At 34.2% G+C, this 16,025-nt stretch overlaps 1 protein-coding gene and 1 non-coding gene across 2 annotated transcripts in view; both read left to right on the top strand.

The window, feature by feature from the left end:
- Window positions 1-16,025, top strand: part of TfAP-2 (Transcription factor AP-2) — an 89,395-nt gene that overhangs the window by 11,964 nt on the left and 61,406 nt on the right. The window lies entirely within an intron of this gene.
- Window positions 9,569-9,640, top strand: TRNAD-GUC (transfer RNA aspartic acid (anticodon GUC)). The gene has a single exon. It is a non-coding gene; the product is annotated as a tRNA-Asp (tRNA).

Here is a 16,025-nt window from a genome sequence, read left to right as displayed (position 1 = left end):
ACATGAACAAGATAAAATGTTCTCCATAGTTAATTAATAACGCGATTATTCTACAATAAATATGTAATAAATTTAAAATTTTCTCCCATCCTTCTATGGGTCGATTTTAATGATGTAAATAATTCTCAAATTTTAGTAGTAAATACATAGGTACATACACCTACTAAATCATACTTTTTATTTACTTTTCCTCCCTCACTCACTGCGGTTTTCCCTCTAAAATCTGACAGCTCAATTACATTCTTTGTGGCGGTGACATTTGTTGAAATTGTTCGTATTCCATAGACGAAATACAATTTGTTTTCATGTTGTGATAATGTTTCTATACTGTCTACTTATAGAAATAAGGTCTATAATCGCCTAATATTATTATAATTAAATGCAAATTGCGGTTGTTACAGAGGTATTTTTACGTTTCATTTCTCAGTTAATATAGCGTGTAAATGAGTTCTTTATCGCGGCGTGTTTTAAATGTTTTGTTTGTATAGTTTTAGAGGGTGAATAATAATATGTTGTGATCGGGACATAATTACGTGGTATAATAACAAAAGTTAAATGCTAATTCGACGCGAATGCGGTAGATGGTATGGTATGGTGATTACGTTTTGAGTTTTTTCGGCAATTTATTTTAACACGTGTCAGTTTTGTATAGAGTTTTCCATAATCAATTTTTACTTTGTAAGAACACATTTTTACTTTAAAGATTTTTTTTCAAAGTATAAAGAATACCTACTATTTTATCTATATACCTATAGAAGATATATAAGCACACTATCATACACCTGCTATTGCAAATCACGCCTACAAACCTTGCAAAATTATAAATGCATTTTGAAATCCTATTGTTAAAGAAACCTAGTCTTTTTTGTTTGGGAATAATGCAAAATTTACTCTAAACGTATGCATATCCTTGTATGTTGTAATAAGAAGCGCGTCATAGAGTATGAAATGGTGCGGAATTTCTTTTCCACTACTAATTGGTATACTTTTACTAAATACCTAAACACAATACTATATTGACTCTTGTTTATTCAGCTTTCTAAAGTGGCAGAATGTATCTGGAGCAAGAGCAGCTAAAAACCTTCTTTCGTTGTATTTAAATTATGTACACCTAAAATAAGGTACCCTTCATAGAACCCTACCCTGAATTTGCAATGATTTTGAATAACTTGTTAGTTGTACTAGCGATATGTATAGTCATAGATTTATATTCATCAAGTCTTCGTTTCTGCCATTTATATGTATTGTCTGTCTCCTGAAGTTATCCATCACGTCATACATAGATGCGCCCTAGCGGTACATAATAGCATCATCATTACTTTAAGCAAAGCGCAGCAACTCTTGCTTAAAAATAATTAAATAAATATTTAAAAAATATCTATTCAACTTTCCTATAAAAAAATATTGTTCCTATAAGTCGTGTGTAATCGGCCTTGTCATTTCTGCAGTGTGTCTACTCTGTGGCCTTCAGTTACCGAAGTGGCAGATCGTAAGCCGTCCCCTGAAGCGATCACGACGTGCCTTTCTACGCACAGCTTTTGTTTCACGCCACCCGCCTAGGGACTGCGTTTTAATTTTGTAATATCATATGTGATATGATTCAATTTTTGATCTTTAAAAAAGCTGCCGCTGTAAATATTGGAGCAGTAACGGTTTTTGGACAAACGTGTGGAGTGTATAACCAAGCCTCACTCCCATTTGAGCGTTTCCCTTTTCTTCCGCAGCCATTGATTGTCGTAGCCCAGGGTCCACTTTCCTACTTATTCGTCTCCACGCACGGAATAACCAAACCGTGTGTCCCAAAATTGCAGATTTTTGGTGACTACCTATATCGTTACGAATGGCATCTCCAATCTGTAATATAATCAGTAAATCTGTCTTCATCCAATCTAACCACAGCTAAATCTCCCTAGACAAATCTCGACCGGTTATTTATCAAGCTCCAAACATACTTTTCCAGCCTCTTTGACTTCCCCACCAACGGAATTAATCATACCCTTTTGTTCTACATTTTTAAATTCTCTATGGTTTTGTTTTGTTTGGCGCCCTATTTTCTGTTTGTATTTGAACGTTCTTATTTTAAATTTTCTTTAAGCTACAAAAAAATCTTTTTTTTTTGTTAATATTATAGCCTTTGATTGCATATTTGTTGCCAGTATTATCTTCCTTGAACTTTACTGCTAATTTAATATCATTTATAGCATATTGTATTGTGTAGTTTCGAATCGCAGATAAAGGAACGTATACAACATTACATGCCTTTCAATTACTCATGAATACGAGTCGAATATCCGTATTGGTGCTTTATCCGTAATGATACAGATAAAATAAAAATATGTCAGGCATAAACAACGGGTCGGTTCGGCACGGAGCGAGGTAATAGCCCAATCGCAGAAATATGAAAATACATAGAAATGACATGTCAGTAGGTTTTACACTTACATGACAGCTACAGTCAATCCTGAAGCAATAATATAATATTTGCAAGCTAAACTAACAAGCGATTCCCGTCCTTACTGGCTGTTCCGCTGCTCTTGTGTAATACATACGGTTTTGCATCCCTCTCCTTCCCTAGCGACCCGTCACATTGCATTGGCATGTAATCAAATTGCTTACATACTGAGTACATGCACATTGCGCATGCTAGTAGCTGGCATGTAAGTGAAAAACTATTACTCACATGTGTATTTCCGTCTTTTAGTCGGTTTGAAGATAATACAATTAACACACAAAATTAATACAAAGCAATAAACATATAGGTGGACGAAGTGTAATATAATATTATGAGAAGGTGTCGTGGATATTTGACACATTGATATTAAGAATCAAGCGTCATTGGCCGCTCTAACGTTCGTAAAAATCCGATTTCCGTGAGCCCAATAGTGGAGTGGCAGTACGTAAGCCGCACGCGCCCCGGGCCGTCACGATAAACGACCCGGCCCTCGCCGCCCATAGACAATTTCACCGGACTGCGCTCATGAAAAGACCTCTTTTATTCTTTTCATGTTCTTTTTTCCAATAGGTTCTTTTTCATGCTGGCCGCAGACGTTGATACTCGTTTGTTTTTAAATGACATTACAGTAGGTGTACATGATCTGATGGAATGGGTGTGCATTGTTTCAAGCATTTTCATTTTTCATCGACTAGTTTTTAGCAAATGTAACAATTTATAGGTTACTTCAAACAGATACTCAACTAATAAATCGAAAACTACACGATCTCACAATTACTTAACAAAACTAACACATCCAATAAATTTATCGTTGCCAAAAAACAAACCACTATAAAACAACTAGTTCCAAAAGGACCCTATAGGACCCCGGACCCCTAAATTACGCTTCGGCCGACTATAATCACGGTTCCCTATCTGGTTTTTTATCGCGGCTGTATCGGCCACAAATCTAATGCTCCTAATGACAGGATTCGACGAGTAAGCGTCAATTAGTCTATGGTATTGGCGTATCACAACCCTAGTGTCATAGTGCACGATTTATTTGAGCCATAATTGTAATGCTGAGTTATCTTGTTATAGAATATTTTGTAAAATAAATACTGTAATGATGGGCTTGTAGTTTTTTTATTTAATATTACAGTCAACTGCATGTAAGTCACTCAGCATGGAACTTTATGTGATGGTGATAGCGGCTAATTTGAAATGATTTTGGATAGCTTGATGCTTTATGTTAAGTACATCAGCAGTTGTCACTTTTCTTTCACGTACATTATGTACTGGTATGTAGATTTTAAAACGCGTTCATGTATCTCGGCGAGAAGTCAGTTTATTTTTCAGTGAATGGGTTAATATAAATGGTCGCAATGTATCTGTCAAAACATCTCTTGATTATATAATAAAGTCTGGTAATAAAAAATTTACTCAAAATATTTATTTATTTATTTATTTACATGATATACCAACAGATTACAATCAAAGTAAGGTTTAACATAAAGTATATTTCAATCAAATTACCCTAAACTAATTATATGCACCAATAAGTCACGTACAGCCAACCAGCCAAATAAAAAAAAAACCAAAGACAAAGGATGACAACGCGCTAACAGCCCCCCGCCGCGTCCCGCTGCGCGCGAGCACCCGCGCTTAAGGCGCGAACTTCCTCAATTAGTTTATTGATCTCACTGATTGATGGAACGAGCGTCTGAATTGAGAACAAGTTTATATATATAAGGACGTAAAGTCTAACCAGTCCGGAATGTCAGGTATTATTTTGGAATTATTTTGTACTTGCTATAATGGTCCCGAACCCGAACGCACTACGATATTTGCAATCTTGATGTACCTATTGTGCATAATAACGCGTTTGTTTCATTTCGTCGGTCGGGAGGGACATGCTGATGAGTCATCTTTCAGCATCAGTGATGGATTGGCTGGACTGGACATACTTAGACTTTTAAAAGAGCCTAAATAATTGTTAAGAAAATGCCAGATTTCCTCACAAGTAATTAATTTTATTTTGTGTTTTAAAAAAAATACTTAGTCCTATTTCTGATGGCTAAGGGTCGTGGCTATTACGTGGAATGTAACACAACGACTTCCTCGGCAATATTAATGCACTGTTTTGCCATTGCCTTCACCATTTCATACACTAGCTGATAAATCATCAACTAGTACAGGTTTCCTTATGATAGTCCATCGCCAAGAAAGCCGTGGACTGTTAAAACTATACTTGTATTACGTATGTATACTTACATGCCATGTAAGTAGGATTGGAATCAGCAACCTTACAGTCCACAGGGCGACTTAACCACTGGACCACCCCCCTTAATTAAAAACATAGGGTAACATGATTATAATAAACAACTACCATAGATTATAGACTCTGCTACCCACGATAATTATATCTACCGAACTAACAAGCTAATGTAACGGTGAGCTGTCAAAATTAATAAAGTAGTGATATCAAGTGTCAACGCGTGCGGGACTGCGGGATAGTTATGTTCTTTATTATTCCAATATGCCGCCCCCTAATGCGCGGCGCGTGGCGAGCGAAGAGCTTATTGTGAATACGCCCTTGTATCAGCGTTGGGTAATGGATCCTCCAGTTACTTCAAGATGAGGTTTTGTTAGAAAAACAATGAAGAAAATATTATGTTAGGAATTGGATGTGAAATGATTAATTGTAAGAATGTGCGTTCGTACATATTAACTATGTAATTTTCTTTTCGTTATTGCCTTGTTCAAAAAGTATAGGCTTGTTATTAAGTATTTCAAGAAAAAATAATCTAAAACATTTACAAAATCTGTAGGTAGGTAACTCTTTTCTATTTGGGCACGCATATCATCCACTTCAATTTGAATTCAAAATTCGAATAGCGCGTTCGAAATTCGAAAGTTATCCACATGATGCGATTTAGAACACGCCAGCTAGCAAGCGAGGAGGGCGCGAGTCGAAGGGAATCGATGCTTGAAATCTCATTCGATTCTCAATTTGCCACGATTCGAAAAGATATCTTTGATGTTTAATGCAATATTGTGAGTAAACATTTTTGAGCGGTAACTGATTTGATCGATTCGTAGTTTATTTTTTTAAATAAATGTAACAAATATTACTTACTATTAAGTAACCGATTCTGAGTTTTAAAGACAATTTTAATTTTTTATAATAATTAAGGTAAAAAAATGCCATGAGGAATACGACTATGAAGAAGAACATAATTGCAATGTAAGATATTCTGTAACTTATCAGATGGTCTTTACGCTTTCATGCGTTATGGGAAGCGATGGTAGTACATAATCACAACCAAATCGTACTTTTACAACCGGCCACCTGCCAGACGTCAACACTTTCATTAGGAATGCTATTGTCGCCTAACAGCTATGACGAACCTCGGTGGCGCAGTGGTAAAGTGCTTGCCTCTGAACCGAGAGGTCCCGGGTTCGATCCCCGGTCGGGTCATGATGGAAAATGATCTTTTTCTGATTGGCCCCGGGTCTTGGATGTTTATCTATATATGTATATGTTATAACATATAGTATCGTTGAGTTAGTGTCCCATGACACAAGTCTCGAACTTACTTTGAGGCTAATTCAATCTGTGTGATTTGTCCTAATATATTTATTTATTATTATTATTAAAATATAAGTTTATTGGTTACAGAAGAACAAGAAAGAGATGAATGGACTGTTTAAGGAAGCATAAGAATAGGAGCTAGGAGTGGACGCGAATATGACAGGGAATTGTGACTTAGAGACATACTGCGTCGAAATAGTAAGGAAGATGACGACGATGAATTATAATAAATAAATAACAAGGCTTTGAAAATACTATTGGAAGAAACTCTAAATCAATTGTTTTTATCTGACATAAATTTATAATTGAGCATCTCCAGACCCTGTTTCCTTCACATTTCCACCTGTTCTTGTTAAAAGGATTGCTCTAAAGCATTTACATAATAACTTTGATTATAGTTAATGGAGATCCAAACACGTGATGTACAATATGATTCTTGAAACATCTGCTTAATTCAGTATTCTATATACTATAAAATCGATATTCTACTCGTATAATCGATTGGAAAAGATTCACCAACCATGGCGTGTTGTGACCACTTTATAATACTTTATACTACTTTATATCCTCCCGTGGATGTTATTCGAGGTGACTAAGGGACACATAGCCTTAGAAGCTTATAAGCAACAACGGCATTTCCAAGGAGAGTTGACGTCAGGCAGGGGCTGGTTGTAAAGTCACAGCCGAATTTTCCAATTTTAGAGTTATTTTCGACGTTGATCTCAATTGATTTGACTTGTGCGAAGCAGACAAAAAGCATCAAACATTTGTTGCTGCTTGATATGCCGCGCACTGTCTCCATAAACAAGGCCTTAGACTTCAATTTGTTGTACCTTAAAAATGCTCACCAAAATCTAATTTATGATGCTCGCGTGATTCGCGAACCCGAATCTTGTGATTTATTTGCCCTAGCTGTTCTAATCTGTGCCATAATTGACTGTCTTTAACCTTTTCTATGACCTTTGCTTGATCGAAGATTAATTGGGCAGATTTTGAACTGTTTTTGGAGAATTCTAAATGTTTAATATTAGTTATATAATTTATTTCGATTTCGTTTTCATCCTTTAGTGGTAGATTCAATAGTATCTAATACAAAAATATTTCCGATTTGTATTCATACTTAGTAGGAATTAGATAAAAAGTATTCCTATAAATTTAGCAGATTTCTTGGTTTATTCAATAAGTAAATATATTGTATTATACAAAAGATCTGAAACCATATCCATTGAGTCCCTATATGTATCATTTATTTAATAATATTCATCATAAAATTATTTATCGAATTAATCGATACCCATAAAGCAAAAACTAAAATTGAATAATAGTTTACACCAGACAAAACTACCCATCGTTTTATTTTTTTAAACAAAATTCCTTTATTCTCATTTCAAATTCCGAACGAGATTTCCCTCGCGTGCTTGACGGCGCGGCAATCTATCAGTCAAATTATATTGTCTCAGGATTGGCTAAATTGTCCCGAAACTAAATCTTATCCAATTGTTTCACGTAAATGGACCAATTAAATCAATAGCTCTGTTTTGTTATACATAAATAACTGGAGATAATTTTATTATTACATTTTCAGGGCTGTGGAAACCAAATTAGGTATAATATAAAATATATAAATATGCACAATGAAACACGATAACAAAATGGTAACTTTGATTGATAAATTTTATTTAGTAACATTTAGCACTTTTGTTCTTATTGTAATATAATTAAGACGCTTTTTGCCTCCAACATTTGTGACATCACTTGTACCCAACCCACTGTCACATAAGGCTCATATTTTTTTTTGTTAATACTCTATAGTATTTATAGGTATTTTTGTATTACAATGATGCAAATGGGACAATATAGTACAAATTGTACCATGCACAGTTGTATTCAAATGGTACTACATTGTTTGGAAGAAATTTAGCACGGTATGTAACAGGTTGGAGGACAGACAATGCAGATCGTCATAATTTTCCTCAAATATTTAAGGACAAAGAGAGACAAAAAAGTTAAAATTTAATTAGATACTAAAGCGTCAGAATGAGGCATTTACGAAAAATCTAATAGTGTTATATGTGTATGATATGCGACGAAATTTAATAAGTATATGGCAAAAGCACAGACCACACCTGATAACATGACACAAAATCTTTCCATCAAAGAACCCAGTCCAGAAATTATTCAATCATAATTCAAGAGCAAATTATAAAAATAAAGGCAACAACTGCTATTATCAGATTAGTGTAGTGGCATTATAATAATTTGGCCGTGCTCCGACACTTTTGTTTTTGTACTTTAGTGGTGAAATATCGAAAGTACATAATCACCATTCCAAAATAAACAATAGTATAGCGCACTCAATTTGTATCGATGATTTTATTCGATGGATTCGTCATAATGTGTGATGTCGATTTTTTGGTAGACTCTGTGAATAGATGAATAAATTGCTCATAAATTCGAATATTTGAAGTTTTATACATTGAAGACTTACCATGACAAAGCGATAGCTACCGAAAATGATAGCTGGTATACACTTTTTAAGTTCCATTTTTAAAAAATACCATTTCATATATCGAACCATTTTTCCAGCTTTCTCCACGTGCTTCGTTATTGTTGATTCTAGCCTAGCACTTTCAGATATTTTCTAATTATACCAACATAATTTACTTACTAAAAAAGAAAATATAGACCTCAAAATTCAAACCAAGTTGGGGTTCTTCTAAGGTCTCGATATTTTATTCTGTAGCCGTCAGAAAGGATTGATTGATATCTGTTACGTGATGGGTCCTTAACCACAGTAAAAATTTGAGGGCATAAACTCTTGTAGGTATGAAAATTCGTAAACTGGGAATGAATCACTTCATCTCCTATAGCATGGCTTTAGATTTTTCCCGTGGCTTCGCCCGCGTGTATTTTTCCAGGATGCGGTACTTTTTTTCCACGGTCAAAGTAGCCTATCTCCATCTCTCTTGCTCCGTACTACAATATTTGTACGTATCGATGTTGTACCTATCTATTAGTTGATATTCATGATTGAGTAGACAACTATGAAAAGTCTAGTCTAGTCAAATATGAAAACACAAAATAAATTAATATAATCTTAGCTTTATTATCTAAGTACTAAATTCAAGTCTTTCATTAGTCTGGACTTGGGATTAGATATATCTTAAGATAAAATCCTCTAGTGATAATTGAGGGATTAAAAGTACCTTGGCGCTAAGTAGGTAGGTATTTGTTTTATTCTATCTAGTGTACCAAAAGGCTAAAAAGTCATCGCTTAGTCACAAATTATTCTTTTTACAAAATAAGTATAGGATCTCTGGCTGAAAACTGTCTCATTCATAAAAGTTTACTTTAAGAACATATTACTGGTATTTTTCGCAAAATACCAGCTATAAATTCGCTCAATTCGTCCAATTCTTAGCTATAAATTCGCACGTACATACAATACTTGATAACTTATCGCAATTTTATTTGATAGCAAAATATTGAACGTACGTCATCTTCGAAAACAAGTATTACACTATTTCGACAGTCCCTTCAAGTCTTCGGTAGTATAGTGGTCAGTATCCCCGCCTGTCACGCGGGAGACCGGGGTTCGATTCCCCGCCGGAGAGATTTCTTTTTTCTTTTACCGATAAGAATTTTTTTCTTTTCTTTTTCTATAAACTAGCTTTTCCCGTTACTTAGTACGAGTGGTGTGGATATTTTGTTAAAATTTATATTAGATTTATCAAACAGGTTAAGTCTTGCTATTTAAAATACAACAGTGAAAAACCAATTTGAATGTGTAGTTTTTTTATGTGCAAACATACAGCAGACAGAAAATAAATAAAAAAACAGCCATTAAATGTCGACATCTATTGGACCATTAATTGATCTCATATGAGATATGGGAAATTTATTAAAATTATAATGAATGATAGCATGGTGATAGACGCACATATAGATTTACATAGATAGATCTCTTTAGACCTATTTGTTTGCACATAAAAAAACTACACATTCAAATTGGTTTTTCACTGTTGTATTTTAAATAGCGAGATATATCTGCGTCTATCACCATGCTATAATTCATTATAATTTTAATAAATATCCCCAATACAAAGCTTGTAGCGTTTTTATTAAGATTAAACTTGAAAATCGATATATATATATAATGCTTAGACAAAAGATACTGATAATAATAACTGCAAGCCTACCATCAACTTTTACGAACGATTCAAATGCGATTCAAATTTTAGTATTAAAAATCAACTTGATGGTACGAATTAGCAATGCAGAACTGGATCGCATTAAATTGTAAGTCCCCTGGACGCAGTCGTGGCCAATAGCTAGTTAAATTTATAATTCTAATCTGTTCTTAATACAACCATTATTACCATTGTAATCAATTAATATCGTTATAAAACGGATAGGCCCACAACGGGTCAGGGCAAAGCGCTTTATAATTGCATGTCTGTGGGTCCCCATATAATTGTGGGGCAAACATAGTCATTTAACTTATTTTATGGACCCTAAGTCATTGTTACGGTCCGGGAGATTTATGCTTGACTTTTTGCGTGTTTAGATCGTATCTGGCGACTTTCTTTTGTTTACGCGTGTAGGAAATGTAAATTGATTGGACCACGAGTCAAAAATCACTAATGAACTCAGAAAATCTAGTATTATCTCTTTCACACTCTTAATCCAATAACTTATTTAAAAATATTTTTATCAACCAGCTCGCTTGCAGATTCACTATTTTTTTCACTAGCTGTTACCTGCGACTTCGTCAGCGTAAAATAGTTACTTCTGACAGCATATATTTGTTGTAATTAATGTGTTTACCCATGCCAGATTACTAATTTCTAGGATCATTGTTCTTATGTGATAGTCAATTAAGTCGTATTTGGACATCTTTCAACACGATTTTAATACAAATTTTCGCCCCCATTATAGTCTTTGGACGGTTGATTTTTTTTGACGGGGTTCTTTAACTACATAGGCAATCGGTCTAGCGGTTTAGCCGTGACAGTGAAACAGATATACAAATCTGAAAGAATCTTTCAGATTTCGAATTTTATTAGTATGGATATATTACTTAATAATACACAAGCAACGTAAGTTGATGCGCGTGCACCACTGCACTTGTGGTTGTAAATAAATATTCTATCTATTTTTAAAAGTGTTTTTATAGTTTTAACGATAAAATTTACTTAGCTTTTTAATTAGATTTAGCTTTTTGGAGCCGTCATCACTCTTGCTGGCAGAGCCAAATCGTTACAAATGAAACAAAGAGTATGTAATCAAAATTAAGCAAGGATTTTTCCAACAAGAACTATAAAATGGAAAAATTTCCAATCCAAGTGTGCACTGATTTTTATCATCGCGTTATAAAAATATTTATGTATACCATCATCACTTCTAATGAAAGGGACGACATTAGACGAACCAAGGGCTATACTTACCAACGCATAATAAAAAATAGAACTAAACACAAAAATAATTTGTTTATCATATAATTACATCATAAATGAGGACTCTATGGCCTTTCGGAATTTTGGACGGTCATCTAATATGCTAATTCATTTTATCATCACCCGAAATATTATATTAAGATTCTCTAAAGAAACTGGCAGTCTTGACCTTTTTTTTTAGTTCAGTAACGACATAAAATTTGAAATAAGTATAAGTAATAAATAGTAAATAAGTATAAGGTTTAATTATCAATGGTTCTCCGTCGGCCATTTTGCTATTTAGCAAGCAAAATAATAGTTATTTATTTCTTTTAACTATGATTACTTAGATACGTCAGATTTCATCTTTCGTGACGCACTACACCGCACTGCACTCAAGAAAAATAAATAAAACTGATGTGTCTGTCTGTAGTTTCAAAATAACTGCATTCAATGTCCTCTTAGATCGATATCCTAATATTCCCCGTTTCCATTAAGTACCTAAATATTTTTTTTGTCTGTTTGGTTAATCTTACTCCTCTTCAAGTTAGAAATCGAGTCGAGTTACCTATCAAGCTTATACCACTTAGATGGGAATTATTTTATATTAAATAATTTATTAAACTTATTTCTCCATTTTCTGTGGGAATTCAAAAGCGTGGCGAAGGAAACTTTGTTGAGCCGTCACGTGCAAATATTTTGTTCGTTGCGAGAGCGCTTATGACTACAGTTTCTTAACAAAAGTTGAGTAAGTATAGTTTTATAATTAAGTAGAATTTAATTTAATTATTATGTAAAACTTACTTTAATAGCAGCCTGCATTTGGCGCTCGATTATAAAAATTCGGGAGGTTCAGAGAAATGAAGTGTGTTCAATGAAACGCACTCGCTTCTGTCCAAGTGGTAGGAATTCATTCACCTCTTGGTTGGAACCAAAACCAAAAATTTCCATAAGCAAAATGACCAAATGTAATAGCGCTTTGTGAGTGACACCCAAAGCCGGTGATCGTTTCGTTGTCAACAGAGAAAGAAAGATAAACTCAGCAAAAGATTTATACTTTTTTATACTACCAAGACGTCAAACAGGCATGCGCCCACCTGATGGTAAGTCACCATAACCTATGAACAACACCAGAAGTGTCACACGCGCGTTGTCTAGTTTGTGACCTAGGGTCTTTTGCCACGTAGCCTCTCTCCCTTCAAACCCTGCTGTTTGGCGGCAAAAGTAAAGATTTTTAAACAGTTTTGCGATGAAATCTCAACTTTCTGATTCGACTTTGGGGCGGTAAATATGTAGGCTGTCTCCTCCTGTCGCAATAAAGGTTAACGTAACGAGTATCTAACTGAAATTTTTTACATTTAAAATTCAAATTTATCCGAAAACTCAATAGCCGTCTAGCCTTCATAACATCAAAAACACAGGGCATAACGGGAACACATATTTCATGCCCGAAATATCCTATATCACATGAATTACGTTTGATAGACGTAGAATTAGCGTAATGGGCGAACTCTCGCGTCACATAATACATACAGTACAGAAAGATAGCTTTGATGCACACGCTGTTTGTCCACGCAACGTAGTATTCGAGATCCGTCATTCAAATTTGGGATTGCTCAATAATATACTGAAATTTACGATATAGACGTAGGTACGTCTGGACGGACGATCAGATTGTACCCAATTCAATCGGCAATTATAATAATAATTGGCAATTTGTTATACATTTCAAATATATCGCTGTTGGCAAGGAAATCACCTTATGAATTGACTAGCAGCAAAAAGTATCTTGTGTGTTCACAAGCACTTTTTCTAGTCAAAATCCTATTAATATTAAATGCGAATGGGGATGTGTGTATGTACGTTTACTATCGTGAAAGATAACGCAAAATCTACTGGACCGATTGTTATGAACTTTGGTACACGGGTAGAATATAACCTGGAATAACATATAGGATACTTTTTATCCCGAAATTCCCACGGGAGCGAAAACCCGGGGCACAGCTAGTTAATATTGATATATTGTATTTCTTAAAAAGCTACAAACACTGGATTTTCTTAGGAAGACATATCTGTATCGTCATTATTTTATCCCCGAAACTCGCGTGCGTCCCCGCGTTCCTGAGTAATGGCGGAGTATGCGAGTAAACACACGGACGGTATGCGCGGCATCCCAATCACTGTATACTTAGCTGTGGTGTTTCGAACGCGACTGTTGATTTGGGTGTCGTTATATAGTCTTCTCTTGTCGTCTTTAAAAATTATAACTTCTTTTTTGTAAAGAAAAAAAGCATTCTTTTTTAAAGAAAATACTTTATTTCTTTATTTTTAAATTGTAATTTTTTAAAGGCTAAGAAATTTAATTTAAAATACTTTAAATATAAACAGGAATTAAAAAAAAATACTTTTGCCTCTTTGAGATTAGCCAACTGTGAATCAAGAAAAAAATTAAACAACTGTAAAAGAAATTATTTAATGGACCGTACGTTGCATCAAATCGCTAATTCATAATAAAATAGTTTTTAATGCCATTTCGTCTTATAAAAAAGTATCTACCGTTACAATATATCAAAATACCACTTTTGCGTCACCAAAAGGATAGCGCGTCGAATCGTTTATCTCGATTCGAAGTTTTAAAAAAATATGAATTATTTTGAAAAAGGTTTGACATTTGGGTTCCAATTAATTTAGTTTTTTTTATAAGTAACTGGCGAAAGACAATTCCGGCTGTTTTGGTAAATTATGATATGAAATTAACTGTTAATGAGTTATTTTTTTTTTGTTCTTAATTTAGTTATTGCGGTAACCTTTGCAGATTAAAAATAGTTTGTCACACTTTTTTTTTTAGACTGATTTGTTTTTAATTGTTTAAAAAAAGTTGTCGGTTTGGCCATGCTTCTTGATATTTTTTATAAAATTCGAATAAAACCTTTTGTAAAGATATTTGGTAGAATGAAACCACTAGAATACTATTTATTTCGAAATTCCCACCAGAAACCCTCAAGTGCAGTCAAAAGTGCATAATATAAATATCTTATTCACCAACTTGCGTTGTTTTTTCAACATATCCTTGACATAATTCTCAAGTGAAGACCGAAAACGATGTTTTCCATATGGACAAAATTAATATTCGACTTCACCACTAACCACTTGAACAAAATAAAACTTAATTCTGTGTATTTTTTTTCCTTAACCTCTAAATAGTCGCCTGGAGGTGTTGAATTTAGAAAAACACCCAATGACATCTGTCAACCACTGTGTGGTCCAAAAATTCAATGTTTCGGTATAATTAAATATAACTAATTTTGTGGCAACACCACACTGTTTCCGTATTGTAAAGGCTGGCGCACAATGGAGATAAATATGTTACCGGCCAAATCCGATTCCAGGATAAACTCGTTTTACCTAAGCTAAACTAATTCTTCCTACATGCGATAGGATAAACTGGTATAGCCTAGGCTAAACTAGTTCGTCCTAAGACCGATGGGATAAACCAGTTTAGCCTAGGCCAAACTAAGTTATCCTAATAGAAATACACACTCTCAGGATAAACTGGCATGGCCTAGTCTAAACATTATAGAATATCTAGAAAGACAAAATAAATAGGTAAATGGAATAAAATACTATTTAATTAAAATTAATAATTTCATTAAAACGATAACGGTAAAACAAACAATCACATTCTAATAATTAATAAAGTATTTTTAATAATATTAAAACAATATAGTATTTAGTATTTTTACAATATAGTATTAAAAATACTATATTTATAATGCTATTTCGGAGACTTTGTTGGACTAGGCTAAATAAATTTAGACTAGGTCCTTCCTGTTTAACCTGAGTGTGTTTATTTCTATCAGGAGAAACTAGTTTGACCTATGATAAACTAATTTTTCCTATATGCGATAGGACGAGCTAGTATAGCCTAGGCTAAACCAGTTTATCCTATCGCATGTAGGAAGACAAAGCTAGGCCTAGGCAAAACTAGTTTATCCTGGAATCGGGTTTAGCCGGTAACATATATATACCACACGACATAGCATAACATACTGGCGCGGATCCAGCATTTAAAAATGTTGTGTCACCGTAAATGATAAAATTCAATAAGCTTGTATTTTTTTACCATTGAATATTTCGTAGATAACCAGGATTACATCATCATCTCGGCCACAAAAAGTCCATTACGGACATAGGCCTCTCCCACAGGCTGTTTAACTGATGGCTCGTTGTGCAGTGGACTGTTAATGCTTTTCGGAGCTGGTTAAATAAATATATCGAGTTTACTTCTGGAGCACTTTTTATTTGCACGAAAGAAAAAGAAACATTTTTTAAATGTGAGCGTTACATAGTGTTGCTATAATCAAAAATCTTTTAGTGTTGGGATTTCCAACACACTATATATATATATAGGTTAGCATTAAGGTACATACTTTTGTTTCGCTCCCAGTTCAGTATGGAAGCAATAATATACTAGAAGAAAAAAATCTCGTGTCCTAAGTCAGATGGGTTTAGTCCTAATATTTTCCCAGTTTCTTTGCAAAAAGTTGAGCGACCCATCTCTACC

Source organism: Plodia interpunctella, chromosome 22, assembly GCF_027563975.2.
Source record: "Plodia interpunctella isolate USDA-ARS_2022_Savannah chromosome 22, ilPloInte3.2, whole genome shotgun sequence".
NCBI lineage: Eukaryota > Metazoa > Arthropoda > Insecta > Lepidoptera > Pyralidae > Plodia > Plodia interpunctella.
Note: the sequence above shows the minus strand (reverse complement) of the source record. Positions and strands in the feature narration are given on the sequence as shown.